This window comes from Podarcis cretensis, assembly GCF_951804945.1.
Source record: "Podarcis cretensis genome assembly, chromosome: 6".
Lineage (NCBI taxonomy): Eukaryota > Metazoa > Chordata > Lepidosauria > Squamata > Lacertidae > Podarcis > Podarcis cretensis.
In genome coordinates, this window is record NC_137175.1 from 90,689,166 (window position 1) to 90,715,248 (window position 26,083).

At 45.6% G+C, this 26,083-nt stretch overlaps 2 protein-coding genes across 5 annotated transcripts in view; one reads left to right on the plus strand and one right to left on the minus strand.

Moving 5' to 3' along the window:
* The window catches only part of SWT1 (SWT1 RNA endoribonuclease homolog), a 264,858-nt gene that overhangs the window by 110,839 nt on the left and 127,936 nt on the right, over positions 1 to 26,083 (minus strand). The gene's annotated exons all lie outside the window — the stretch shown is intronic.
* NIBAN1 (niban apoptosis regulator 1) overlaps positions 1 to 26,083 on the plus strand; it is a 104,785-nt gene that overhangs the window by 21,686 nt on the left and 57,016 nt on the right. The window lies entirely within an intron of this gene.

Here is a 26,083-nt window from a genome sequence, read left to right on the forward strand (position 1 = left end):
TTCCCTGGCGGGGAAGGGGAGTACCATTTTGTGGTTCGCCTCAGGTGACAAAACGTATTGGGCGAGCCCTGGCGGCACAGAATTTGCAGGCAGCACAAAGGGTGCAATATTACACCTTCACAGCAGCTTCAACAGTGGGATACCACTAGAAATGGCCTATCTTCAGCCATAACAATTATAGATGGATCAATACCATCCCACTAAATAAATAAATAAATAAATAAATAAAGTATACCCCGTCCATCTGGCTGGGTTTCCCCAGCCACTCTGGTCGGCTCCCAACAGAATATTACAAACATGATAAAACATCAAACATTAAAAGCTTCCCTAAACAGGGCTGCCTTCAGATGTCTTCTAAAAGTCAGATTGTTGTTTATTTCCTTGATATCTGATGGGAGGACGTTCCACAGGGCGGGGGCCACTACCGAGAAGGCCCTCTGCCTGATTCCCTGTAACCTCACTTCTCGCAGCGAGGGAACCGCCAGAAGGTCCTCGGAGCTGGACCTCAGTGTCTGGGCTGGACGATGGGGGTGGAGAAGCTCCTTCAGGTATACTGGGCTGAGGCCGTTTAGGGCTTTAAAGGTCAGCATCAACACTCTGAATTGTGCTCGGAAATGTACTGGGAGCCAATGTAAGTCTTTCAAGTGTTATGTGGTCTTGGGTTATACCGACCCATGCTATGGAGTCCTTGATGATGCATTTTGTTTTGTTTCTGTTACTTGTTGCCTGGTTGCAGAAAGGAAAATGTGAAGCTCCATCGTGAATGCTGCACCAAACCGTGCGTAATTCATCCTCGCATAAGTTGCACTTGGATACAAGTGGGCATCTCAGCGTAAACAAATACTCCAAAGCATATCTTGTGCGAGTTATAATTCTGTGTGGTAACTTGAGTAAGAGCTTGCGGCTTGAGAGTTATTAAGCTTTTACCCTCCCCACATTGCACGCCTGATATTTTTGCAACAGGAAATGTGGTCAACTGAAATATTCTGCTTTTCCTGTAAGAGTCGGCTCTAGCAGGTGTTAGTTTCATTAACACAAGAGCAGCAGAGGGCCATACCCTAAGGAATAGTGTTAATCAGATTAAAATCTTCAAGGATTCTAAAGGGTCTTAAGTCCCGCTGAACCTTGCCTTCTGCAGTAAGATTGGCTGGAATGCAAGCAAATCAAAATGCATCCTATATAATCAGGTAGCTGAAGAGATTATCTCAGCAAATGTGCCCCCCCCCCGCAATCCCATTTTGCCAATACAAGAGGGAAGGTGATGGGGTGGGGGGAACAATAAAGGACAGGAGAGTAGGGGAGAGAGTTTCTTTCTCATCCAGTGATTCTGTCTCTTACAAATCCACGTTTCTTAGCCCAGTTCCAGAACCCACCCTAAGTGGGAAAATAAAAATCTGCCCAGGAGGGAACATTTTCAGGGGGTAGGAAAATTGGTGGACCACCCTCTGATTCTCCTTTGCGGAAGCCGCCTCGTGAACATTGCAAAGCAAGAAAACAAGAAGTTGGCAGCCCCATTCTTTCTCTTGTGACATTTTCTTTGTTCCTCAGAAATAAGATTCTGCCAAGCGGCTAGAAGTGGTTGGTTGGGTGGGGGGTACTGTGGACCTGGACTCCGGGCAATGTTGCCACTGGCATGTGTGGACTGGGGAGAGGCAGGGCAGTGGCATATTCACAGCACCCCTTCCTTGCCAGCCACACATTAAATAGTTTTGTGTGGTGCAGTATGGAACATTCTTTATTAAAATGAAAAAGTTGCTGCTTTCTGCCACCGGCTTAAGACTTACCGCGTCTTTCCTTCACCCAGTAATTTAAACAGGTTCAGGGTTTGTTCCATAGAAATGTTACACCACATTTCCTAGTCCATGCATGTATTCTCGACCCAGCATCTACTGTATTTTTCGCTCTATAGGACACACTTTCCCCCCTCCAAAAATTAAGGGGAAATGTGTGTGCGTCCTATGGAGCGAATGCAGGCTCCTTGGCTTCAGCGATAGCAATGCGAAGCCTCCGAAGCGCAGAGGGAGAGCTCGCGCTGCGCTCCGAAGGCTTCGGGTTCCTTTTGCTGAAGCCGGGAGAGCAAGACTCTCCTGGCTTCAGCAGAGAGGGAGAGCTGCGCAGCGCCCCTTCAGAGAATCGGGAGGAGAAATGGAAGGGGCTCCGTTTCTCCTGCTGCTTTGCTGAAGGGGCGCTGCGCAGAGAGGGGGAGATTTTTTTTCTCTTGTTCTCCCCCTCTAAAAGAAGGTGCGTCCTATGGTTGGGTGTGTCCTATAGAGCGAAAAATTCGTTACTTTTGGAAGGTCTGTAGGTTTGGACTTTAAAATTTCTTGAATGGTAGCTCAGGAGCCAAAATAGACATGTCAAATGTAGGGTTGGCATAATTCAAAAAGTGAAAATTGGGAAACAAAAGTTGTTGAGCTTTGCCAGGGTTGTTTTTAAGAAAATTTGCCCAAAAAACCCCAACACTTCCAATATGTCCAGTTACAGATAGGTAGCCGTGTTGGTCTGCCATAGTCAAAACAAAATAAAAAAATTCCTTCCAGTAGCACCTTAAAGACCAACTAAGTTAGTACTTGGTATGAGCTTTTGTGTGCATGCACACTTCTTCAGATACACTGAAACAGAAGTCACCAGACCCTTCTATATAGTGAGAAGGTGGGGAGGGGTATTACTCAGAAGGGTGGTGGGATTGGGTGATTGGCAGATAGCTGTGATGAGCCTGTTGACGACTCTTAAGGACTGCAATAGGTCTTACAGGAAAAAGCAAGGGGTGAGAAGGTGAAAAATGGCTTTGTCATGTATAATGAGATAAGAATCCAATGTCTTTGTTCAGACCAGGTCTCTCCATGGTTTTAAGTTTGGTAATAAGTTGCAATTCAGCAGCTTCTCTTTCCAGTCTATTTCTGAAATTCCTTTGTAATAGAACAGCTACTTTGAGATCTTGTATAGAATGTCCTGGGAGATCTGCCAATCACCCAATCCCACCACCCTTCTGAGTAATACCCCTCCCCACCTTCTCACTATATAGAAGGGTCTGGTGACTTCTGTTTCAGTGTATCTGAAGAAGTGTACATGCACACGAAAGCTCATACCAAGTACTAACTTAGTTGGTCTTTAAGGTGCTACTGGAAGGAATTTTTTTATTTTGTTTTGACTTCCAATATGGGCATTTCAAGCAATTTTCAAAAATTCCGCCCAGACGCCATTTTTGATGGAGGAATCCCAGCTCCGCCTGGGAAATTCTGAGTGTATGGCAGCCCTATCAAATGCATATATGGATTTAATGTGCACATTTTAAAATTGTGAACAGCTAGCAGACAGGGTTGGGGTGTGTGCGATAATTATTGGGATTGCGATAATTATTGGGATTGCAGCAGCTTGGAGAGTTTTATCCCTGCCTCTCCTGTTGCACTTCTTCAAAGGTTGATCCTTGAGAGCAGATTGGTGCCAATGGGAGCCTTTCCTCCCAACACAAATAGCAGCACCAAGGGAAGAAAAACTTACGGAGAGAAACAGTTCTGGGGCCAGGTACCAGGGTAGAAGGAGGGTTTGGCAAAACTCCTCCTGTCCATTCTTGCTGTGCTTTTAAATGCCTCCCATGCCTCCCTTTAAACAAAATCCAAGATGGTGTCCCACTTTTGGCACAAAGGTCTGCTGCTTTTAAACGAAACAGTTCTCAAGTATTCTGCTCCCAGGCAGCAACTGGAAATGACTGAGGCTCGCCTTTCACAAAACATTGGTCCTGGGGCGGAACCAGTCCCAAAATACGGCGGAGCGAGAAGACAGAATAGATGGCATAATTAACTGGCCCTTAATGAAGCCAGTAATTAGCAGGTGGCGCTGTGGGTTAAAGCCTCAGCGCCTAGGGCTTGCCGATCGAAAGGTCGGCGGTTCGAATCCCTGCGGCGGGGTGCGCTCCCGCTGCTCGGTCCCAGCGCCTGCCAGCCTAGCAGTTCGAAAGCACCTCCGGGTGCAAGTAGATAAATAGGGACCGCTTACCAGCGGGAAGGTAAACGGCGTTTCCGTGTGCGGCTCTGGCTCGCCAGAGCAGCGATGTCACGCTGGCCACGTGACCCGGAAGTGTCTCCGGACAGCGCTGGCCCCTGGCCTCTTAAGTGAGATGGGCGCACAACCCCAGAGTCTGTCAAGACTGGCCCGTACGGGCAGGGGTACCTTTACCTTTACCTCTGGAAATTGCTATATACTTTTCCCACGATGTTTTCCTTGCAGGAAAGAGTTCCGTAGCTCAGCCTTTCTGAAGCCAAATATAGACAGCAACTCTGGAGTCGTCGCTAAGCTTCCTGATTGTAGGTAGGGTTTGCCGATCTAGGTACCCTGACTGCCCAGGCACCATACATTTAAAGCAGGCATCCCGTCCGAAGGATCTTGGGAATTGTAGTTTGTTAAAGGTGGCGAGAATTGTAGCTCTCGGGGTTTTTTGGGAGAAGCAATGTGCTTTCGGTGTTCTTCTCTCAGCGGACGTTTTGTCCTTAATATTTTCCCCTTCCCACCCCCATGTGCTTCTCAGACTATTTTTAACCACCTCCTGTAATTTCTTTCCCCAGTCTCCTTTCACACTCAACCTGTGCCTTGTTCCCCCATACCCAAACTGACAGTTTCTTCCGTCCCTCCTCCCTGATCCTTTCACATTCACTTCCCCTGTAACAGCCTTCCTCTCTCATTGCTTTCCTTTCTGTCCAAGTTTATTTCTTAGCAACATTGAGCAGCAGCGTTTTATCTTTTTAAAATAATTTTAAAATTAAATTTTCCATTTTTATCATACTAACAACATATCAAATCACAAAAATAGGGGGGGGGGAGTTCCCCAAATTTTCCCCCTCTCCCCCCAACTTCCCTTAACTTCCTCTTCTGGTATTTTACACATTAACTCTCCCTGTTTGCTTTATTATATAGTGGTACCTCGGGTTAAGAACTTAATTCGTTCTGGAGGTCTGTTCTTAACCTGAAACTGTTCTTAACCTGAAGCACCACTTTAGCTAATGGGGCCTCCTGCTGCCGCTGCACGATTTCTGTTCTCATCCTGAAGCAAAGTTCTTAACCCGAGGTAATATTTCTGGGTTAGCGGAGTCTGTAACTTGAAGCGTATGTAACCTGAAGCATATGTAACCCGAGGTACCACTGTATCTTCATATTGAGTTCTTTATATTAATTATTATTACCTCTTATCATTTTCATATCATCTTTATACTTTCTGTATTGGTTTTTGTTAGTTGCAGGTGTTCACTCAAACCCTGCTAGTGAGTCTATTTCTTTACATTGCTCCTGTAGGTACAACATACCGTGTTTTTCGCTCCATAAGACGTACCTTTTCCCTCTTAAAATCTAAGGGGAAATGTCTGTGCGTCTTATGGAGCGAATGCGTGGTCCCTGGGGCTGGGGGGGAGGACCCAGGCTTCCCCCGCCAGCCCCGGTCTGCTCTTAGGGGCTGGCGGTGGGGGAAAGCTGGGCTTTTCCCCCACCGCCAGCCCCACAAGCTCGGGGAGCAGCGGGAAGGCTTCCCACAGCCTTTCCGCTGCTCCCCAACCTGCTCTTTGAGGCTGGCGGGGGAAAGCCGGGCTTCCCCCACCGCCAGCCCCAGGGAGCAGCGGGGAACTCCCGCTGTGCTCTGAAGGCTTCGGGTTGCCTTCACATAAGGCGAAGGCAATGTGGGAGAGGGAGAGCTGCGCAGCACCCCTTCAGCGAAGTGGGAGGAGAAATGGAATGGGCTCCGTTTCTCCTACCGCTTTGCTGAAGGGGTGCTGTGCAGAGAGAGGGAGATTTTTTCCTCCCTTGTTCTCCCCCCTCTAAAACAAGGTGCGTCCTATGGTCGGGTGTGTCCTATAGAGCAAAAAATATGGTAAATGGTTCCTGATCTTTTTAAAATTTTCTGTTGTCTGTCTCTAAGTCTTTCTGTTAGCTTTGCCATTTTGGTACAGTGGAACCTTTACTCACGACCACAATCCGTTCTGGACGCCCTTCCATATGGCGAAATGGGTCGCTGGTAGAAGTGCTGTTGTATGCATGCACATTCGGCGGCAGTCTGCTTCTGCGCATGCGCGAATCACGGCAAACCCAGTGTTTACTTCTGGGTTTGCCGTGGTTATGACTTGGAACGGGCCTAAGTAGACCGGGACGTAAGTAGAGGTTCTACTGTATATTCCATCAGTTTTTGTAGCCATTCTTCCTTAAGTCGGTATTTCATCGGTTTTCCGTCTTTGCGCTAGAAGCATCCTGGCCGCAGTTGTTGTATACCGGTACATGAAAAGTTTCTTCTTCTCTCTTGGCAGATCTTGGCCTGAAATGCCTGATAAAAAGGCTTCTGGTCTTTTAGCAAAAGTTAACTTGAACGTTTTCTTAATTTCATTATAAATCATATCCCAATATGATAAGATACGAGCAGCGTTTTATCTCCATCGGCGCATCCTCTGGCCCTTTCTCCTCAGAGGAGGGTTCTGCCTTCTGACCACCTTCACACAGCATGCAAGAAGTTCCCAGCGCTGGCATTGGTCCAGACAAAAGACTCTGGCATGGCTAGGAAGTGGGGCAGACAGGTGAGGAGCCACTGGGCTGTGGCTCCATTGGAGAAACAAACGTACTGTAAAGGATGTAAAGCAATGCTAGATTGAAATGGGCTTTGGTTTTATACAAAATATGGACCTGGATCCAAATTGTGACTTTGCCGTGCTTTAAAGATTTCCAGTGCTAGCTAAGGTTGAAAAATCCAGTTTTGTAACTTGAGGTTCCATCTGCAATCAGCAATTTAATCCACTTAAAAAAAGAGGAGAATGGTGACATCTGTAAAACCAATATAGTTTTCCTCCTAGGATCAGCCAATTACTTTTCCAGCTGTTGGCTAGCCTAAGACCATTTTCCTGTTACAATAACTGTGGAATGTTAAAAGTCTAAAACTATCATTATGGCGATTAGAAATGTTTTTCCTATAGTGTACTTTCTGATGCCAAATAGAGATCTAGAATTCGGGGGAAATGACTTGGGAGAGCAAGCGTCAATTTAGGCCCCCTGAGCAGTATGCAATATAATCTTAAATTTATGTTGGTTGAGGCTTTAACTAAACTCTAGCCCCGGGCTTGTTGATAATAGATTTTAGCATTTCAGTATTGTTGTCTTTTGGTGAACACTACAAATTTGAGTTTTTTTTTCTGAGCATCTTGAAAGCTCCTGAAACAAGTACAAAGTTGTTGTTACGCTTTCAAAATCTCATGAAACGAGTCGGATCAAATCAAATCAAATAAACAAGGAATATTCAGTGTTATGTTGGAGGGGATGCCAGGAAACAGGGAATTATGTCCACATGTGGACATAAATATTTACATTTTTTTTTTTGGCAAAGGGTGTTTAAGGAGATAACAAAAATCACTGGGTTAAAGCTGACCAAAAGTCTAGCATTATTATCAATTTACGATGGGGTGGAAGGTTCACAGGCTATGAAAGACTTGCTCACAAATTTATTGACAGCTGCACGAATTATGATAGCTAGGAAGTGGAAGGGGCAAGCATAATATAAAATGGAAGAATGGTATAAACAGGTGTGGGGATATAGCTATTAATGATAAATTAACATGTGCCATTAAGGTAAGACGGGGAAATATGCTGGAGAAATGATTTTGAGGAGATAATGAAGGGAGCTTGTAGAATTTGTACTGTTAAAACGTAAAGGGGTCAAACCATCGCAAGAGGTGTTGGAATTTTGGGAGGTTGAATAGTTACAATAGAATGGTCTCAGGGGTGGGGCGCACATTTTTATTTTCATTTATTTATGATTATTACTGAGTAAAAAATAAAATTCTCATGAAACATCGCTTCTCCTGTGGTTTTTGGTGGCTCACTGGGAGCCAGAATGTGCTGTAGCTTTCTCAGTGCTTTTCTCTTGGCTACCTTATCCTCAAACTCTGCTCTGAACTTGCCAAGTAAACATTGGGACGCGGGTGGTGCTGTGGGTTAAACCACTGAGCCTAGGGCTTGCCGATCAGAAGGTTGGCGGTTGAGCTCCTGTTGCTCGGTCCCTGCTCCTGCCAACCTAGCAGTTCGAAAACACGTCAAAGTGCAAGTAGATAAATAGGTACCGCTCCAGTGGGAAGGTAAACGGCGTTTCCGTGTGATGCTCTGGTTCACCAGAAGCAGCTTAGTCATGCTGGCAACATGATCCAGAAGCTGTATGCCGGCTCCCTTGGCCAATAAAGCGAGATGAGCACCGCAACCCCAGAGTCGGCCACGACTGGACCTAATGGTCAGGGGTCCCTTTACCTTTTAACTCCAACTACCCTTTTCCATGCCCCCAAAATCATTCAACTTTCTCCCTGCTGGGCAAGCCAAACTCACAGATTGAATTTTTAGACAGCCTGGGAAATGGCACGGCTACCAGCCAGTTGAGAAAGCCAATTATGGTCAAAGGTTCCCACTTGTAGTTTCTTCCACATATCCCTTGGACAACCTTCAGGCTGCAAAATGTTGTTGGACTACAACTCCCTAATACAGTGGTACCTTGGTTCTCAAACTTAATCCGTTCCAAAACCAAAACATTCCAAAACCAAGGCGCACTTTCCCATAGAAAGTAATGCAAAGCGAATTAATCCGTGCCAGACAACCCCTAAAACAGCAAGTTAACATAAATTTTACTATCTAATGAGACCATTGATCCATAAAACGAAAGCAATAAACAATGTACTGCAGTCACACAATCAATCCATCAGTAGCTGAACTGGGTTCCATGTACTGTACTATAAAATAAGACAGTATTGTACATGATAAAAGTTTTCTTACCTGCACTGTTGATAGTCATTGTTTGGATGAGGGGCTTTTATCCATTTCCACAGTCACACAGTCAGTAGTTGAACTGGGTTCCACACAGTCACAAAAACAAATTAACCGAAAAAGCCTCAAAAACAAAAACGCAAAATAAATAGCAAAAACAGAAGCGCCAAACTTAATCAGTTCCGGAAGTCCATTTGACTTCTGAAATGTTCAGAAACCAAGGCACAGCTTCTGGTTGGCACAAGTGCCCCGGAAAACTTAGCTGACAGCCGCATCAGATGTTTGGCTTCCGAAAAACGTTTGAAAACCGGAACACTTACTTCTGGGTTTTGGAGTTTGAGAATCAAGGCGTTTGACAACCAAGGTACCACTGTACCGTAACTGTAGTATGACAATATCTGAAGCACAACAGGCTGCCTCGCCTTGTGTTATGCAGTGAGTTCGGGCAGCGACCTAAGAGACACTCATTTTAATCCAAGAACTGACCCTGACATAGGACTTCTGCTTACATTTTTAAAATCATAAACCGTCATTTGATGCTGTAGGCATCAGGTGATGACTTGGCATGTTTGAACTGTCCCTTAAAAGTTAACTGTTCCTAAGTGCTCTTATAAGGGGAAAGGGCTCAGCCCCTAGCAATTTGCCATTCCCATTGTGCACGGGAATGTTTTAAATTGTATTATGCACATGGAATGTGTATAAGGTATGCACAGGGGACAATGATGTGCAAATTAAGGGCAGTTCCATAAAATATTTTTCAGTATGACTAACAGCCTTCCTTCCTTCCACTGTAGCTGAGTGTCACTCACACACCCCACTTTAGGAAGCACTGTTGTGGCAATACCGCCACAACTAAGGTAAAGGTAAAGGTACCCCTGCCCGTACGGGCCAGTCGTGACAGACTCTGGGGTTGTGCGCCCATCTCACTTAAGAGGCCAGGGGCCAGCGCTGTCCGGAGACACTTCCGGGTCACGTGGCCAGCGTGACATCGCTGCTCTGGCCAGAGCCAGAGCCAGAGCCGCACACGGAAACGCCGTTTACATTCCCGCTGGTAAGCGGTCCCTATTTATCTACTTGCACCCGGAGGTGCTTTCGAACTGCTAGGTTGGCAGGCGCTGGGACCGAGCAGCGGGAGCGCACCCCGCCGCAGGGATTCGAACTGCCGACCTTTCGATCGGCAAGTCCTAGGTGCTGAGGCTTTAACCCACAGCGCCACCTGCGCCACAACTACTGCCCTGCTAAAACCACTGTGCCACAAAGAGCATCTGAGAAAAACGGGAAGGAAATTCAAGAGAACTAAACTGGCCTGATGCTAAGATCTTTGTTGTGGCAAACATTATTTGCTCTGGAAACAGTGTTCTGAACATAAACAGATTTATTCCAATCTGGATGACAAAGGGATTTCGAAATTTGCCTGATGCACAACTCATTAGTTTTTATACAGAGTTTTCTTTCCCCCTGCTCTCCAGCTGAACTTCCCTGTTCGACATCCCATATATAGTGGTACCTCGGGTTAAGTACTTAATTCGTTCCGGAGGTCCGTTCTTAACCTGAAACTGTTCTTAACCTGAAGCACCACTTTAGCTAATGGGGCTTCCTGCTGCTGCTGTGCCGCTGGAGCACAATTTCTGTTCTCATCCTGAAGCAAAGTTCTTAGCCCGAGGTACTATTTCTGGGTTAGCAGAGTCTGTAACCTGAAGCATATGTAACCCGAGGTACCACTGTATTGTATTCCTCTTTTCTGACTGCTACTCAGTAAAAACTCGTGGGTAGAGCTGAGGTCTTTCTCCTGGGAAACTGAATTCATGAATTAGTGACACCAGGAGCCGAACTTAATATTTTCAAGACATGGGCTCTGCCACTGATGTGCCATGTGTCCTTCTCTATTCCTTTAATGAAAAGTTTAAGGGTTATTGAACAACACGGCTCTTAGAGTCAGGTGCAGCCGCCTAGAACACCTAACGGACCCTATTAAAACCTTCAGAGGAGTCAGGCAAGAGTGCCTATTGGCCCCTCTACTTTTTAATTTCTGTCTAAATAACTTAGTATCTGCACTCAATGACTCAGAACTCCACCCGCCAAAGCTTACAAATCGGTATATTTCGGTCCTGCTATATGCCGATGATGCAGTAATTCTATCTAGAACCCCCATTGGACTCAAAAGAGCACTAAGAAAGCTCGCAGCATACTGTGAATCTGAATGTCTCAAAATCAACTATCAAAAAACCAAGATACTCGCTTTTGGGGGAAAACCAAAGCTTAGAAGCTGGGAACACCAAGGCGATAAATTAGAACAAGTCACAAACTACAAGTATCTATGAATGGTGGTACAGGCCTCAGGAACCAACAAACTACACATAAACTCCATCGGGAGTTCAGCGGGGAAAAACGCAAATTGTAAGGGTTATTGAACAATCTCAAGTGTTCAAAAACCAGGTGGGTCTCTTGCACTGTAGCTGATGTGAGACTGGACATTGCCACATTGGCAACCTTTTATTATTTTTTTGCATCCTGCCTCCCCTTTCCCCAGTTAGTTTCTGTCTTGGAGTGTTTCATAGTTTCCTTTCTTTATTGTGTTTTGACTGTACGTGCCCTTTTTAAAAAAAACAAAACAAAACATGGCAGCAGAGCCAAATTTGCTGTTGTTTGTTTGGCTCCCTTTGCTCCAGCTGAAGCTGTGCTGTTGTTACTGTTCCAGAGCTATATTTATGCAGTTCTCCTCTGTGAGCACAACTCTCGTTATTTGGCAAATAGGTGACCAATCTTTCTTCCATAAGACAAGGAAATACAGATGGCCTGAGATAGATTTTGCATGCATAAGGAGCTGAAGTGGAGAGGAGGAATTTGGCACTGTCCAATTCATTCAGACGAATTCAGATGGGGAGAATCCATCTGGAGAGGCCTTGACATTGAAAGGAGTGTCGTCTTGGCTCAGTCTCTTAAAAGGGAAGTTCAAACATAGGAGTATTACATAAGAAGAGTCCTCCTGGACTCTGGTCCCACAATGTGTTCTTTCAATGGCCAGCCAGATTGCATCTAGATTCTGTACTACTGTACAGGGTTTTTTTGTTTTTTGCACACATGTGAGAGGTTTACAGACAACACAAAAGAATGAGAAATCCAGTCTAAGCCACGTTCCCTCTGGACATCCTTTTTATTGTGCATTCGGGATGCTTTGTGTATTTAACAATATCAGGGTGGTCACATGTGCTCTGGCCTTCAAGTTGATTTGCACCCTTACAACAGGTAAAAAGGTAAAGGACCCCTGGACGGTTGAGTCCAGCCAAAGGTGACTATGGGGTTGCGGCGCTCATCTTGCTTTCAGGCCGAGGGAGCCAGCATTTGTCCACAGACAGCTTTCTGGGTCATGCGGCAGGCATGTCTAAACCGCTTCTGGCGCAATGGGACACCGTGGCGGAAACCAGAGCGCACGGAAACGCCGTTTACCTTCCTGCTGCTGCTGTACCTATTTATCTACTTGCACTGGTGGCGCTGTGGGTAAAAGCCTCAGCGCCTAGGGCTTGCCGATCAAAAGGTCGGCAGTTCGAATCCCCGTGGCGGGGTGCGCTCCCGTTGCTCGGTCCCAGCGCCTGCCAACCTAGCAGTTCGAAAGCACCCCCGGGTGCAAGTAGATAAATAGGGACCACTTACTAGCGGGAAGGTAAACGGCGTTTCCGTGTGCGGCTCTGGCTCGCCAGAGCAGCGATGTCACGCTGGCCACGTGACCCAGAAGTGTCTCCGGACAGCGCTGGCCCCCCGGCCTCTTGAGTGAGATGGGCACACAACCCCAGAGTCTGTCAAGACTGGCCCGTACGGGCAGGGGTACCTTTACCTTTACCTTTACTGGCGTGCTTTCGAACTGCTAGGTTGGCAGAGCTGGGACAGAGCTATGGGAGCTCACCCCATCGCGGGGATTTGAACCGCTGACCTTCTGATTGGCAAGCCCAAGAGGCTCAGTGGTTTAGAACAGCACCACCCGCATCCCTGATTTGCACCCTCACAACAGGACAGTCACATGGCATAATTAGCAATCTATTCATGGGCTGTGGCTTCCAGCAAATATCCTGAAACTTTTCGTACCAGAAATGTTCTGGACACACACACACACACACACACACACACACACGGTGTCTACTCTAGCCATCTAACTGAAACCGTATCAAGGATTTACTGCCCATGCTGGGCTATGGAACTTCTCTTTCCCAGACTTTGAGTATTATGCCAGTTCTTGTTTATGCCAGTTCTTGTAGAGATCGACGTATCGGTCACATTTCAGTTCTTTCAGGGCAGGATTTAACCCTGGCCAGTGGAAGCCCATGCAAGGACGTCCACTAGTGCAACAGGGCTTCTTTCCCTCTCTTCCCCCACACTCCCTGTGCCCCCCAAATTGGCTTAAGGGGATGTTGAGAGAACCCCCAGAACAGTGTGTGGGCAGATTATCCCATCAGGCAATCAGAAATGCTTGTACCAACTGAGAGACCTGCTTAGTGTTACGCTGAATTCCTCTCTGTTTCTCATTTTTCTAATCTTAAATTCAGTTCTCCACATTTCTGCAGCAATTCGCAGTTGCTGTCCTCATGAAAACCCACCAGTGTTTTACTGTGAATTTCTCCTAATAAATGCATTTTTGTATGTAATTTTGAGTAACGCACAGAGTGTTGCAAGCAGTTTCCCAATATGTAATGTGTTTCTGTAGGTTATTTTCACAAATACATTCATTTAATGCTCAGTTTCCCCTAATATATGCATTTTTGCAGACTTTATTTGCATCGCAAAATTCAGGTACGTGCAAAGGCTGCAGGATAGCTGTGTTTTGGTTCCTGTAATGTTTCAGAAAGTGCAAAATTTGGTAGATTGGCATTTAAATGCAAACTGAATCAGATTTCTCACCCGTTCCTTCTGTCCGGTAATCTGAAACAGGGTTTTTTGTTATCTCCCTACCTTAAGAATTTGACCGTATCTAACTATTGCCGTCTGTTTTCTAAAGCCAGATTAAACGTTTTCCCTTCTAAAGTGCTGAGAAGAAGATTGGTTGGCGTCCCATACCAAGATAGACTGTGCCCATGCTCCTAGGATGTTGAATGTGTGGAACACATTTTATTGCATTGTACAGTGGTGCCCCGCAAGACGAACGCCTCGCAAGACGGAAAACCCGCTAGACGAAAGGGTTTTCCGTTTTGGAGGCACTTCGCAAAACGAATTTCCCTATGGGCTTGCTTCGCAAGACAAAATGTCTTGCGAGTTTTTCCGACTTTTTTCCCTCCCCCCCCCTTTTTCTAAGCCGCTAAGCCGCTTATCAGCTGATCCGCTAAGCCGATAAGCCGCTAAAAGCCGTTAAGCCACTAATAGCACTAAACTGCTAAGCTGTCAATGGGCTTGCGTCGCAAGACGAAAAAACCGCTAGACGAAGAGAATCGTGGAAAGGATTCTTTTCGTCTTGCGAGGCACCACTGTAGTCTGTATAAACAGGTTAGACAGCGTCTGATCAATCCTATACTAACAGAACAACCTGAAATTGCTGACTCATTTCATGTCAGGGTTCTTCTTGAGGATAAGTTTGATACTATCACACTGGCTGTAGCAAAATTCCTCTGAGGAGGCAGTAAAAATCAGAAATCAGTATGTACAGGTTAAAGCTCCTCCGTTGGCTAGCAAGGTCGATTTTACACCTTAGTAACTGTTGATTATTTATTATTGTTGTACAGTCGTACCTTGGATCCTGAACGCCTTGTAACTTGGATGTTTTGGCTCCCAAACACCGCAAAACCGGAAGTGAGTGTTCTGGTTTGCGAATGTTCTTTGGAACCCAACCGTCCAACGGGTTTTCTGTGGCTTCCGATTGACTGCAGGAGCTTCCTGCAGCCAATCAGAAGCTGTGCTTCGGTTTCCGAACGTTTTGGAAGTTGAACGGAATTTTGGAACGGATTCTGTTCGATTTCCAAGGTACGTCTGTACTGTGTATTTTGGGTCTATAGACCTCAATACAGTGGTACCTCGGGTTACATACGCTTCAGGTTACATACGCTTCATGTTACAGACTCCGCTAACCCAGAAATAGTGCTTCAGGTTAAGAACTTTGCTTCAGGATGAGAACAGAAATCGTGCTCTGGCGGCGCGGCAGCAGCAGGAGGCCCCATTAGCTAAAGTGGTGCTTCAGGTTAAGAACCGTTTCAGGTTAAGAATGGACCTTCAGAACGAATTAAGTACTTAACCCGAGGTACCACTGTACTGTGTACTTTGGGTCCATAGACCTCAATAAAGGTGTGTGTGTGTGTGTGTGTCTGCTCATCACAAACCAACCTCAAACCATAGGTTAGGAAGCTGGCTTATTAAACTAACCAAGAGTTTGTTTTGAACCAAAATCCTTGGTTTCAATGCAAACGCTAAGCCCAGGGTTAAGTAAAAGTGAAACCCTGTCAGAGACTTTCTCCTGATCATATGGAATGAGGGGGAGTATACAAACCTGATGCTTAGCTTGGGCTCATTCCATGTAGCACTGAAACACATCTTGGCACCTTGTGTGAATGTGTCCCATGTGGTGCTTGTTTACTACTTCCCTAGTCATCCAGGGAACCCCTTTGTCCTTTTGGTCTTGGTTCTTTGGAGTGGCATTCATGCGCTTCTAAAGACTGTAACTTTGCTCTTGACTTGAAAGGAGTGAGGAGGCTTGGAGTCCGACCAATTTTGGTCTATTTTCACTTAAACCATGTCTGCAAGACTTGTTCTCTAATTATAGCGAAAACTTGGCTTGGCTTTCTGCCCAGGGTAAAGCAGTGATTCTCACCCTTGTGGGACATTCCTAAGGCTGGGGAGTTTCCAATCTAGCACGCATAACAAAAATGAAAAGGTGGTGAGATTGTATGCTGCGTGAATTAGAGCCGAGACTCGCATTCTATGACGCCCTAGTGAGTAAGTGTGGGAAGAGGAGGAGGTGGAGAGCAAGTCCATTTAGAATGTCATTTTAAAGAATAATGAAGCACCTTGATGGAAGCTCAGCAAGAATCTGAAATCTACCCATCGACAGCGAATCAAGAGGTGTAGGACCCTTCGTTTATAAAGGCACATGCAGTGGTACCTCAGGTTAAGTACTTAATTAAAGTATTGGAGTCTCAGCTTCACGATCTGTCCTTCCAGTGAGCACTCAGGGCTGATTTCCTTCAGAATGGAGAGGTTTGATCTTCTTGCAGTCCATGGGACTCTCAAGTGTCTCCTCCAGCACCATAATTCAAAAGCATCAATTCTTCGGCAATCAGCCTTCTTTATGGTCCAGCTCTCACTTCCATACTTCACTACAGTGGTACCTCAGGTTAAGTACTTAATTCGTTCCGGAGGTCCGTTCTTAACCTGAAACTGTTCTTAACCTGAAGCACCACTTTAGCTAATGGGGCCTCCTGCTGCCACCGCGCCGCCAGAGCACAATTTCTGTTCTCATCCTGAAGCAAGGTTCTTAACCTGAAGCACTATTTCTGGGTTAGCGGAGTCTGTAACCTTAAGCGCATGTAACCTGAAGCGTATGTAACCCGAGGTACCACTGTATTAAAGAATCTAGACCTCTATGGGGCTGTTGTGTGTTCATACTTAACTTCACATTGTTGGAAGAGGAAACCGAATAGCTTTGCTTTCAGAACCTTTTGTGGCAGCACTTTCAGAGAAGCTGTTGGATTTCGTTGAGTACTGGAAAAGAAAACACATCTTGTTCCTCTGGTTTATGCACATGGGCTTAAGATTGGTTCAAGAATTTCTCTATAATAGCGGGAGAGGGGATAAAATTTGGACTTGGCTGATGGATTTTCCACATGGGTGGAAGTATTCAGACGCAAACCACAGCAAAGGCCCCTTAGTGATAAGAGAGAGGTGGCGCTCGCATGTGATGGTTAGCCAGACTTTCTGACTTATCATGGTTTATATAGATTTTAGAGCAAGCAGTGTGCTAATGGATATTGCCCCCTCACTCCCACTTCCACTGGCATTAATGGGATAGTGTGGAACCAAAAATTAAGAAAATTCTCATGATCAATAAATCAGAAAGCCTAAACTACAAATTATGGGTTGTTTGTCCCCAACAAGCCATGACTTCTAGCCAGCCGTAGGCAATGGTTTGTTATTCACTTACAGATTGTGGCTTGTTAGGAAGCAACAAACTATGGCGCCTGCCTCCTCGTTGGTTGTTGGAGGAGCAAAGCGGAAGTGAGCGTGAAGCATTCACAACCACATGGTTCATTCCAGATAAAAGTATCGCTTGCTGTCGTCTGCAAAAGCAGCCAGCAAGGTATTTCGTAGAGGCCACTACAGTATATACGGGTGTGAGGGTGAGTGCAAAAGTGACTAGCAGGAAATGCTGTTTCACTTGGGACTTCTAATGAAGTTCTTAGGAGAGGGGATCTCTCCTTCCTTCCAGTACCCAGGACAAAGGTTTGAGCTTTTAGCAAGAGCCAAAAGGCTCTTAGCCTGTGGAATCTTATCTGCTTGGTTCTCCTATTATACAAGGCTGCTGATTGCTCTCATATAGATTTAATCTGAATAGATTTGACTGAGCGTCGATAAAACAAATTTGTTGTTGTTGTTTCGTTGTTTAGTTATGTCTGACTCTTCGTGACCCCATGGACCAGAGCACGCCAGGCACTCCTGTCTTCCACTGCCTCCCGCAGTTTGGTCAAACTCATGCTGGTAGCTTCGAGAACACTGTCCAACCATCTCGTCCTCTGTCGTCCCCTTCTCCTTGTGCCCTCCATCTTTCCCAGCATCATGGTCTTTTCCAGGGAGTCTTCTCTTCTCATGAGGTGGCCAAAGTATTGGAGTCTCAGCTTCACGATCTGTCCTTCCAGTGAGCACTCAGGGCTGATTTCCTTAAGAATGGAGAGGTTTGATCTTCTTGCAGTCCATGGGACTCTCAAGTGTCTCCTCCAGCACCATAATTCAAAAGCATCAATTCTTCGGCAATCAGCCTTCTTTATGGTCCAGCTCTCACTTCCATACATCACTACAGTGGTACCTCAGGTTAAGTACTTAATTCGTTCCGGAGGTCCGTTCTTAACCTGAAACTGTTCTTAACCTGAAGCACCACTTTAGCTAATGGGGCCTCCTGCTGCTGCCACACCGCCGGAGCCTGATTTCTGTTCTTATCCTGAAGCAAAGTTCTTAACCTAAAGCACTATTTCTGGGTTAGCGGAGTGTGTAACCTGAAGCGTATGTAACTTGAAGCGTATACAACCCGAGGTACCACTGTACTGGGAAAACCATAGCTGGGAAAACCATAGCTTATAACCATAACTATACAGACCTTTGTTGGCAAGGTGATGTCTCTGCTTTTTAAGATGCTGTCCAGGTTTGTCATTGCTTTTCTCCCAAGAACAGATTTACAAGAAGCCAAAATCTTACAATGCTGTTTGCTTACGGCAGTGGTGGGCAGCTCTCCCCCCCCCCCGCCGCCTGTATGACTTCACCTTTTCTGCTAGGAAATAGGGACTTACTGTTGACACTTGTGAAAATGAGCCACAGTGTACATTTTGAAATAAATGGCAGAAAATGAGTCTGTCTAGAATTTCAGGTTGTACCTGTTCAGCCACGTGAAGCAAGTACACACACGCTGCAGCCAACGTGTTGCTGTTTTCCAAACTACAACTATTAGAGCAGCAGCAAATATATATACAGTATATTAAAAAATGGCGGCATTGATGGGATTGTGGTTTCTGCTTTGTACTCCTCTTTAACCAATGGAGGTACCAGGGGAAGAGATGTGAGAGAAGAAGCTTTGACTGTTTCCTGTGTCCGGCTGCTGTTAAAGACTGGGGAGTCGAAGCAGAAAAGAAACTGGCAACTTTATTCATGCTTTCAGCCCACAGGGAATGAAATCTCTCAGGGAGGGGGAAGAATTCCATGAATTCAGCAACTGCCCCAATTTTGTATTGTAGATGATTGAGGCAAGCAATCAGCCCATGTGACTCATGACTCAGCCATGTTTTATTTGTTTGTTTTGTTTTAAGGAGCAAGGTGGAAGAGGCTGACAAATCAGAATAAAGAGAAGGAAGGCTGTAAAAACCTCAACCCAGTATGGCAATATACTGTTCTGCACATACGATAGGGGAGACCAATATTTGTGTGTGTTCGGAGCAGGCATAGGCAAACTCGGCCCTCCAGATGTTTTGGGACTACAATTCACATGATCCCTAGCTAACAGGACCAGTGGTCAGGGATGATGGGCATTGTAGTCCCAAACATCTGGAAGGCCGAGTTTGCCTATGCCTGGTTTGGAGGAAGGTAAAAACTCAGTTAAGAATATCACCACAGGACCAAATCATCTGTACTATTAATAAAGCGATGAATATTTAATCCCACCCATGGGATTTTCTCCTCATGTGAATCTTGCATTGATGGGTGTATCGCATGCTTTCAGCCGTCAAAAATGAGCCAGTTGTTGTGGCTGTTTTTAGAGATGCTTTTCCATCTCTGGTGAGGTGTTTGTGGGTGTATTTAAATACTGTGAAGTATTGAGGGAAAACCTAATCAAGATGTTTTATAGATGGTGCTTAACACCTATGTGGGTGGCGCTGTGGACTTGCTGATCGAAAGGTCGGTGGTTCAAATCCCCGCGGTGGGGTGAGCTCCCGTCGTTTGGTCCCAGCTCCTGCCCACCTAGCAGTTCGAAAGCACCCCTAAGTGCAAGTAGATAAATAGGGACCGCTTTCTAGCGGGAAGGTAAACGGCGTTTCCGTGTGCGGCGCTGGTGCTGGTTCGCCAGATGCAGCTTCGTCACGCTAGCCACGTGACCCGGAAGTGTCTTCGGACAGCGCCGGCTCCTGGCCTCTTGAGTGAGATGAGCACGCAACCCTAGAGTCGGTCATGACTGGCCCTGACGGGCAGGGGTACCTTTACCTTTACCTTTACTTTAACAGCTACCAAAATAGCTAAAATGTATAAGACAAAAACAAAGCTGTGCTGGAGGTCTGGTGAAACAGAGGGGACACTTATACATGTTTGGTGGACCTGTGAAAAAGTCAAAAGCTTCTGGAACACAGTATATGATGAGCTTAAAAAATGTTTAAGTATAACTTTATGAAAAATACGGAAGCTTTTCTAGTAGGGATAATGGACATAGGTATAACAAGAGAAGATCAGAAAATATTCCTCTATGCCACAGGAGCGGCAAGGATCCTAATTGCTAAAAACTGGAAAAAAGAAACGGTGCCAACAAAAAAAGGAATGTCGAGATAAACTGTTAGAGTATATTGAACTGGCTAGATTAACAGAGGCAATTAGAGATCACACTAGACAAGAGTTTCAAAAAGCCTGGGGGAAATGCAGAGAATACTTCACAAAACAGTGCCCTAAAATAAATACCTGGACTTGTTTTGATTAATGTCTGCAGGAGGCTTTGTGGATATTTAAGTTATAATTAGAAAAACCTTAATAATTATTCATAAAGGAAACAAGTCCTGGAGAGCCCATTTCAGACAGTCATTTCCCAACCCGATTGAGAGATGCTGATGATTGAGCCTGAAACTTTTATTCATGCAAATCATGTTGTCTGCCATGGAGCCATGGCTCTTCCCCCTTGGACTCTGGCCATTGTTCCCCCATAAGAGATTTTCGCCTCCTGGAGCTCTTGGCGTTGCTTTTCCCTCCCCAGGCTAGCTCCAATCAATCCAGCCAAGCAGACTAATGGAAAAACTTGGCTTAGCTTCACCTCAAACAACTCTTAACATCCATACCAAAGAATCAGGACTAAATTTGGAAATGGGATAAGGAGGAAGCTCGTTGGTCAAGTTTTTGGAAATCTGAAGGAAAAACAAAGCATGAGCAAGAATTAGTAAACTTCTTGTTTCCCGGGCCATATTATTTTGCGAAGTTACTTTGGTTTAATAAACACTTTCATGGGCTGCAAATCCTTTACTTTTCTCACTGGTAGAGGACTTCATGCCTTGGAACACATTCCCAATAAACAGAGGGGCATTATTATTGTACATGCTGTCTCCTCCCTTTGGTGTGGCTCATCGGTGTTAGTTGAACGCAACATATAATTCCAGTCCTCAAAATTGAAGGATACATATCATGGAGGAATTTGGTCCGTGTGCCATCATCCATTTTTAGCCAGAGCAGGAAGTGACAGAGTGTCCTAACTACAGATGACCAGATGGATAACATGGTATTCCCTGACCCCTGTCAAAGCTTTCAGGTCACGCTTGCTCATTTGCTTCAGTAGCAAGGAAACTCTTGATTGTGGCAGGATGGGGTAAGGAAGAAGCAATCTGACAGGATCACTTTCTGAAAGTACTTTTTGTTGTTGTTTAGTCGTTTAGTCGTGTCCGATTCTTCATGACCCCATGGACCACAACACGCCAGGCACTCCTGTCTTCCACTGCCTCCCGCAGTTTGGTCAAACTCATGCTGGTAGCTTCAAGAATACTATCCAACCATCTCGTCCTCTGTCGTCCTCGTCTCCTTGTGCCCTCCATCTTTCCCAGCATCAGGGTCTTTTCCAGGGAGTCTTCTCTTCTCATGAGGTGGCCAAAGTACTGGAGCCTCAGCTTCGGGATCTGCCCTTCCAGTGAGCACTCAGGGCTGATTTCCTTCAGAATAGATAGGTTTGATCTTCTTGCAGTCCATGGGACTCTCAAGAGTCTCCTCCAGCACCATAATTCAAAAGCATCAATTCTTCGGCGATCAGCCTTCTTTATGGTCCAGCTTTCACTTCCATACATCACTACTGGGAAAACCATGGCTTTTACTATACGGTAAAAGGTAAAGGTAAAGGTACCCCTGCCCGTACGGGCCAGTCTTGACAGACTCTGGGGTTGTGCGCCCATCTCACTTAAGAGGCCAGGGGCCAGCGCTGTCCGGAGACACTTCCGGGTCACGTGGCCAGCGTGACATCGCTGCTCTGGCCAGAGCCAGAGCCAGAGCCGCACACGGAAACGCCGTTTACCTTCCCGCTGGTAAGCGGTCCCTATTTATCTACTTGCACCCGGAGGTGCTTTCGAACTGCTAGGTTGGCAGGCGCTGGGACCGAGCAGCGGGAGTGCACCCCGCCGCAGGGATTCGAACCGCCGACCTTTCGATCGGCAAGCCCTAGGCGCTGAGGCTTTAACCCACAGCGCCACCATACGGTACTCATGGTTTAAAGTAGGGTTGTACATTTTTATTGATTTTATCTGTTTTATCTGCTGTAAACTGCTTTGTTCTGCAGAGAGACATGGCCCTTTCTCAAGTTTTTTCTATAACCTGGTTGCTGATGGTGAATGATAGATATTTGGCGATTGAGCAACCTGTCTAATATTTTTATCTAAAGCCCCCTTGAAATGTGTCTCGAAAGACATTCACCTGCAGTGTGGGAGGGAAATTTGTTCAAAAAGAAGCATATTTAGTATGGCAGCAGGGATGTTTGTTTAGAATTTCACAGTGTTGGACTCGCGTTGCTTTGAGACCACCTGCCTGCAAATCCCTTCTGCCATCGCTTCCTGCACATTTGGGAATAAACGAGATGATTGCACAGATCATAAATTTCCCAAGTGTTCTCTGCCCCAAAGGAAACCATAGCGGCTGTTCTGGACTTCCCACCACTCAGGAAAAGACAAACACAAAGCATGGAAATGAGATTCAGAGTGGCTTGAGGCCTGTTTTACAGAATGGAAGGCGAAAACATTATGCTGCCTTAAGTGGACTAACAATGTATTGCCCATTGTGGCAAAGCCAAGCCAATCCTACTGGAGCTTCTTGTTGGAAGGTGGGGATAAAAAGAAAAATCAGTACAGTGGTACCTCGGGTTAAGTACTTAATTCATTCCGGAGGTCTGTACTTAACCTGAAACTGTTCTTAACCTGAAGCACCACTTTAGCTAATGGTGCCGCGGCGGCGCCGCCGGAGCACGATTTCTGTTCTCTTTTTTAAAAGCATTTATTAATTTTCCAATAAGAACATCCAATTAACATATCAAATTAAATCCAATAAAAAAGTCCAATTGTCTTCCAAATTGTAATGATTTTTGTTTTCATGCTGAAGCAAAGTTCTTAACCTGAAGCACTATTTCTGGGTTAGCGGAGTCTGTAACCTGAAGCATATGTAACCTGAAGCGTATGTAACCCGAGGTACCACTGTAATAATAATTGCTAATAGTAAAAAGCTCCTTATAAGGCTACTAAAGAGACTGATAAATAAAAATGCATTCATTCAATCATTCTATTTCCTCATGTGCTAAAATTCTGAGGTTACCATAGGAATGGCCTGCGACCAATAACAGATGGGGATATTTTCCTACCACTGAGCCACAGATAGGGAGAGAGAGAGACTTGAGATGCAGAAAGCACTGCGAATGTCTTTGAGACCTTCAATTATCTCTGCCGTAAAATGCAAGGATGTGGACCCTACCCAAATAACAAGGGGAGAGAGAGCACAATGGAAGTGTTTAAACAATTTGAAACAGCTGCAAGGAAGAAATACTGTAAACAGCGGCCAGATGTAGTAATGTCTCTTTTTTAAAAAAATCCCAATAAACTATGCAGCTTCATGTTTTCCATATGTAAAAAGGCTGAGAACTCTTTCAGAAGGCTGATGGAAAGGGTTGACAAATGTGTGCAAGCGAGAGAACCTATGGAGGAGTTTGGGTGAGAGGGGCAACTGTATTAACAAACTGAGCACCTTCAAAGTTTTAGAATATAGAATATTGCATGGATATTATTGCTTTGTGCGTGTGGCTTTCAGAAACTGTGGAGAACTTGCTAATAAAACCCCAAAATGTTACCTCTAAAATTTTACCCTCTGATTGCACAGAAATATTTATTAATACGAATGATTACTTGTAAATAGAAATTGTGTGTAGCATTTTATGTGGCAATTTACGGTCCCTGAACAACCCTTCACAATCCTGTAAGGTAGATTTTTGCAGTCTTCCAGATTCCCTGGTGCCTGGGCTTACCGATCGGAAGGTCGGCGGTTCGAATCCCCGCAACGGAGAGAGCTCTCGTTGCTCTGTCCCAGCTCCTGCCAACCTAGCAGTTTGAAAGCACACCAGTGCAAGTAGATCAATAGGTACAGCTCCGGTGGGAAGGTAAATGGCGTTTCTGTGCGCTGCTCTGGTTCGCCAGAAGCGGCTTAGTTATGCTGGCCACATGACCCGGAAAAACTGTTTGCAGACAAACGCCGGCTCCCTCGGCCAGTAAAGCGAGATGAGCGCCGCAACCCCAGAGTCGTTCGCGACTGGACCTAACGGTCAGGGGTCCTTTCCCTTTCCCTTTTTACTTCCTGTCAGCTCATGGCAAAAGTGAATTATCTGATCTAAGAACTCCTTGATACAAACTCTGGAAAAAAACATGCTACTTGCAAATGTGTGTGATGAAATCTTAATTGTCCCCCCCCCCCCCCAATCAGCAGCAGCAGGGGAGAAAGTGTATTTAACCCTTTGATAGTTTACTCTTTCAGATAATCTGGCAAAGCCATGGCTGTTCCAGATGGCTTTTAATTGTTTCCTTGTCTTTGTTACCGTAACTTTTGCGATGTTACCTCCATGAATGGTATCTGTGTGGGTGGGTGAGACCTTTAGGATTTTTTGGGGTAGTTTTATATTGGATGTGTTTTATGCTCCATATGGTGTTTTATTCTGTAAGCTGTTTTGAATTCACCTTGTGAAAAAAGGCAGGATAGAAGTCAACAAATGACTGGATGAATGCTGTTCTCGACCCGCCATTTCCTCACTCGGATCTGCCTCCTCAAATTGCTTTCTCCTGTGACTTAGGCTCCATATGTGCAGTTGTTAAAGGTAAAGGGACCCCTGACCATTAGGTCCAGTCGTGACCGACTCTGGTGTTGCGGTGCTCATCTTGCTTTATTGGCCGAGGGAGCCGGTGTACAGCTTCCGGGTCATGTGGCCAGCATGACGAACCAGAGCAGCACACGGAAACGCCGTTTACCTTCCCACCGCAGTGGTACCTATTTATCTACTTGCACTTTGTGCTTTCGAGCTGCTAAGTTGCAGTTGTTACCCTTGTACAAATTCAGTGGAAACAAGACAACAGTGGGAAAGACCATAGCTCAATGGTAGTAGAGCTTCTGCCTTATGTACAGAACACCCCAGGTTCTCTAGGTAGAGCTGTGTTCTATGTTCTTAAGAATTGTTGAATTTCTTGGGTAACTGATGTGTTTCTTGGAAAGTTAAGGTGATTGTTTTATTGGTGGTTGTGTACAGTCGTACCTTGGATCCCAAGCGCCTTGCGAGTCGAACGTTTTGGCTCCCGAACACCGCAAACCTGGAAGTGAGTGTTCCAGTTTGCAAATGTTCATTGGAACCCGAACGTCTGACGCAACTTCCACGGCTTCTGATTGGCTGCCGCCGCTTCCTGCAGCCAATCGGAAGCCACGCCTTGGTTGTCGAACATTTTGGAAGTTGAACGGACTTCCATTTGACTTCCAAGGTACACCTGTATTTTATATTATCTATGGTTTATTTTGGAAGGACACGGGTGGTGCTGTGGGTTAAACCACAGAGCCTAGGACTTGCCGATCAGAAGGTCAGTGGTTCGAATCCCCGCGACGGGGTGAGCTCCCGTTGCTCGGTCCCTGCTCCTGCCAACCTAGCAGTCCGAAAGCACGTCAAAGTGCAAGTAGATAAATAGGTAGCGCTCCGGCGGGAAGGTAAACAGCGTTTCCGTGCTCTGCTCTGGTTCGCCAGAAGTGGCTTAGTCATGCTGGCCACATGACCCGGAAGCTGTACGCCGGCTCCCTCGGCCAATAAAGCGAGATGAGCGCCGCAACCCCAGAGTCGGTCACGACTGGACCTAATGGTCAGGGGTCTCTTTAACTTTACCTATGGTTTATTTATTTTTATGAAGAGTGTTATACAAGTAAAATGAATGAATGAATGAAGGAGCAGCTTTGGAGATGGCAACGTGAACCAACCTTTTGGTGAATTAAGATAATCTGGATTCACCACTCTAGAAGAAGAAGGCCCTGAGATGGTGGCCAAGAGACAAGCAAAGACTTGTTTGAGAGACTTAAGGGAAACTTACTGGAACGAGGCTCACAATCTGGACTGAAGTATGTTAAAATGTTGTGCTTCAGGACTTTATATGTTGCCGCAGCCAATCAGAAACACTGGAACAAGAACAGGAAGATCTCTTTAGGAAGATCCTATCTCACTAAGCTTTCCAGGAAGGACTAGAAACAGTGCTGTGTCAGATATAACAAAAGGCTATTAGTTCAGGTGATGTTTTTGTTGTTTCAAAGGTGTCGGTTAGAAACTTCCCTCGTCTTGCAACATCACCCAGTACATGCCATCATGTAGGTCTTTTGCAGAGTGTGGTATTAAATGCAGTTCTGAGAACTTCAC